At 48.4% G+C, this 4,397-nt stretch overlaps 1 protein-coding gene across 1 annotated transcript in view; it reads right to left on the bottom strand.

Annotated features, from left to right (window-relative positions):
- Positions 1-4,397, bottom strand: part of ZNF547 (zinc finger protein 547) — a 124,676-nt gene that overhangs the window by 114,993 nt on the left and 5,286 nt on the right. The window lies entirely within an intron of this gene.

The raw sequence follows: 4,397 nt of genomic DNA, 5'->3' as shown, positions 1-4,397 counted from the left end.
CTGTAAGAATAAAAATGCTGGTGAGGTGCATGTTGACTGTGATGAGCGGAGGCAACCCCATCACAAATGTCAGTCAGACACCCCATGAAAATGATCACGGAATTGGTGACAGGCATGAACCCTGGTACTGTGGCAGGCCAGGTCTCACTAACAGCTGAGCAGGCAGGCTTCCATGACAACGGTTTCAGCACTGACTGAGTGGTTAAGTTGATTAAAAGCTGATAGAGCCAGTGCCCTCATGTACAGGCTGGAATGTAACAAAAGCCCACCAAGAGTTTTGCCTAGGCCTTTCCTGGGCCTTAAAGGATGAAAAGATAATGAAGGAATTCTTAACAGGACCCGTTTAGGATTAAATACATTTTATTGGGGGTCTGAAGAAACTCCCCAGGCCTCCACGAATAAGTTTATTGGGGTTCTAAAGAAACTCCCCAAACCTCCATGATTTAAAAGGAGACAAGATAAGGGTAATCACCCCAGCACCTGGACCCATTTAGATTAAGTAAATTTACTGAGGCTCCAGAGGAAGGTCTTCAGGACTCAGATCTTGGTTACAGAGAAGTTAATCACTTATGTCTTTAGATGAATGCACACCCACATGTAGACAAATAGTTTAGAAGGTAGATAAGCTCTGGAAAACTTTGTAATTTTGAGTTGGTTTCCCAATAATTTCCAGGCCTTCTCCCTGTAACCGGTTACAGAAATAAAAACTCTCTTTTTCCCCAGTTCATCTGCATCTCATTATTGGGCTGCAAGAATAAGCAGCCCCAACCTCGGTTTGGTCTGGAAACAATATGGTTAGGCTCTGTGTCCCCACCCAGATCTCATCTTGAATTGTAATCTCCATAATCCCCACGTGTCAAGGGTGGGACCAGGTGAAGGTAACCGAATCATGGGGACGGTTGCCCCATGCTGTTCTCATGATCATGAGTTCTCCTGAGATCTCATGGGTTTTATTTATTTATTTTGAGACTGAGTCTTGCTCTGCCGCCCAGGCTGGAGTGCAGTGGCATGATCTCTGCTAACTGCAACATCTGCATCCTGGGTTCAAGTGATTATCCTGCCTCAGCTTCCTGAGTAGCTGGGATTACAGGCACGTGCCACCACGCCTGGCTAATTATTGTATTTTTAGTAGAGATGGGGTTTCACCATGTTTGCCAGGCTGGTCTCAAACTCCTGACCTCAGGTGATCTGCCCTCCTCGGCCTCCCAAAGTGCTGGGATTACAGGTGTGAGCCACTGCACCCGGCCAATCTAATGGTTTTATAAGCATCTTGCATTTCCCCTGCTTGCACTCACTCCATCCTGCTGTCCTGTGAAGAAGATGCCTGCTTCTCCTTTGCCTTCTACTATGATGGTAAGTTTCCTGAGACCTCCCAACCATGCGGAACTGTGAGTCAATTCAACCTCTTTCCTTTATAAATGATCCAATCTCGGGTATGTCTTTTTTTTTTTTTTTTTTTTTTTTTGAGACAAACTCTCATTCTTTCCCCGAGCCTGGAGTGCAGTGGCGTGATCTCAGCTCACTGCAACCTCCGCTTCCTGGGTTCAAGCAATTCTCCTGCCTCAGCCTCCCAAGTAGCTGGGATAACAGGTATGAGCCACCATGCCCGGCTAATTTTTGTTGTTGTTATTATTCTTAGTAGAGACGGGGTTTCGCCATGTTGGCCAGTCTGGTCTCAAACTCCTGATCTCAAGTGACCCGTCCACCTCAGCCCCCCAAGGTGCTGGGATTACAGGAGTGGGCCACCAAGCCTGGCCAAGTATCGCGTATCTCTTTGAGACAGAGTTTTGCTCTGTCACCCAGGCTGGAGTGCAGTGGCATGATCTCAGCTCATTGCAACTTCCACCTCCTGGGTGCAAGTGATTCTCTTGCTTCAGCCTCCCGAGTAGCTAGGATTACAGGCATCTGCCACCATACCCGGCTAATTTTTGTATTTTTAGTAGAGATGGGGTTTCACCATATTGGCCAGGCTGGTCTCGAACTCCTACCTCAGATGATCCACCTGCCCCAGCCTCCCGAAGTGCTGGGATTACAGGAGTGAGCCACTGTGCCCAGCCAGGGTATTTCTTAATAGCAGTGTGAGAACGGACAAATATAGTAAACTGGTACTGAGGTAGTGAAATACTGCTGTAAGGATACCCAAAAATGTGGAAGTGACTTTGGAACTGGGTAACAGGCAGAGGCTGGAACAGTTTGGAGGGCTCAGCAGAAGACAGGAAATGTGGGAAAGTTTGGAACTTCCTAGAGACTTGATGAATGGTTTTGATCAAAATGCTGATTTAGCAATATGGGCCATGAAGTCCAGGCTGTGGTGGTCTTAGACGGAGATGAGGAACTTGTTGGGGACTGGAGTAAAGGTGACTCTTGCTATGCTTTAGCAAAGAGAATGGCAGCTTCTTGCCCCTGCCCTACATATCTGTGGAACTTTGAACTTGAGAGAGATGATTTAGGGTATCTGGCAGAAGAAATGTCTAAGTGCTAAAGTGTTCAAGAGGAAGCAAAGCAGAAAAGTTTGGAAAATTTGCAGCCTGGCTATGCAATAGAAAAGAAAAACCCATTTTCTGGGGAGAAATTCAAGGCTGCTGCAGAAATTTGCATAAGTAACGAGGAGCGGAATGTTAACCACGAAGATGATGGAGAAAATGTCTCCAGTGCCTGTCAGAGACCTTCCCGGCAGCCCCTCCCATCACAGGCCCAGAGGCCTAGGAGGGAAAAATGGTTTCGTGGGCCTGGCCCAGGCTGTTCAGTGCAGCCTCAGGACATGGAGCCCTGCATCCCAGCTGCTGGCCCTGGGTCCCCCTGCTCTATGCAGCCTCGGGACATGGCGCCCTGCATCCCAGCTGCTTCAACTCCAGCCATGGCTAAAAGGGGCAAGGTACAGCTCCAGCCATTGCTTCAGAGTTTAAGCCCCAAGCCTTGGTGGCTTGCACATGGTGTTGGGCCTGTGGGTGCAAAGAAGTCATGAACTGATATTTGGGAGGGAACCTCCACCTAGATTTCAGAGGAGGTATGGAAATGCCTGATGTCCAGGCAGAGGTTTGCTGCAGGGGTGGAACTCACGGAGAACCTCTGCTAGGGCACTGCAGGAAGGGAAATGTGGGGTCGGAGCCCCCACACAGACTCCCTACTGGGGCACTACCTAGTGGAGCTATGAGAAGAAGGCCATGTCCTCCAGTCCCCAGAATGGTAGATCCACCAACAGCTTGCAACATGTGCCTGAAAAAGCCAGAGACACTCAATGCCAGCCCATGAAAGCAGCTGAGGGGGGGTCTGTACCCTGCAAAGCCACAGGGGCAGAGTTGCCCAAGACAGTGGGAGCCCACCTATTGCATCACTGTGCCCTGGATGTGAGAGATGGAGTCAGAGGATATCATTTCAGAGCATTAAGATTTAATGACTGCCTCGCTGGGTTTTGGACTTGCATGGGGCCTGTAGGCTTTGTTTTGGCCCATTTCTTCCATTAGGAATAGGTACATTCATCCAGTGCCTCTATCCCCATTATATCTTAGATTTTACAGGCTCATAGGCAGAAGGGACTTGCCTCGTCTCAGATGAGACTTTGGACTTGGACTTTTGGGTTAATGCTAGAGTGAATTAAGAGTTTGGAGGACTGTTAGGAAGGCATGATTGGTGTTGAAATCTGAAAGGGACATAAAATTGGAGGGGGGCCGGGGTGGAATAATATGGTTAGGCTCTGTGTCCCCACCCAAATCTCATCTTGAATTGTAATCCCCATAATCCCCACGTGTCAAGGGTGGGACCAGGTGGACATAACTGAATCATGGGAACAGTTTCCCCCATGCCGTTCTCATGAAACTGAGTAAATTCTCATGAAATTTGCTGGTTTTATGTGTCTGGCATTTTCCCTGCTTGGACTCATTTGTCTTGCCGCCCTGTGAAGAAGATGCCTAGTTCTCCTTTGCCTTCTGCCATGACTGTAAGTTTCCTGAGGCCTCCCCAGCAATGGGGACCTGTGAGTCAATTAACCTCTTTCCTTTAGAAATTACCCAGTCTTGGGTATTTCCTAATAGCAGAGTGAGAATGAAGTAATACAAACACTAAGGCCAATGAGAAGAAGGCCTGCTGTGCAGAGTTGGACGTGGCAAATACCCATAATGGGAGAGCCCTGATGATGGGTAAGAACACAAGAGAGGGGTACAGTGCAGAGAGGAGGAGGGTCTCCAAGTCACTTCTCTGCAAATGGCTTTCCACAGGCCATGGCTGCTGGTGACTAGTGAGCAGTGTGTAGAAGGCTGTGTCTAAACCCAGAGAGATCTGATTATGACAGAGGAGATGGTGTTCAGGGACTACTGACAAATACATGCAGACCTCACCTTAAGTACAGGTCATGCAGTGGATGGCACTGCAGAGGGAGCAGTTGAAGAAAATAGGTAACG

Source organism: Pan paniscus, chromosome 20 (genome assembly GCF_029289425.2).
Source record: "Pan paniscus chromosome 20, NHGRI_mPanPan1-v2.0_pri, whole genome shotgun sequence".
Classification (NCBI taxonomy): Eukaryota; Metazoa; Chordata; class Mammalia; order Primates; family Hominidae; genus Pan; species Pan paniscus.
The sequence above is the reverse complement of the archived record's forward strand: the minus strand, read 5'-3'. Positions and strand labels throughout refer to the sequence as shown.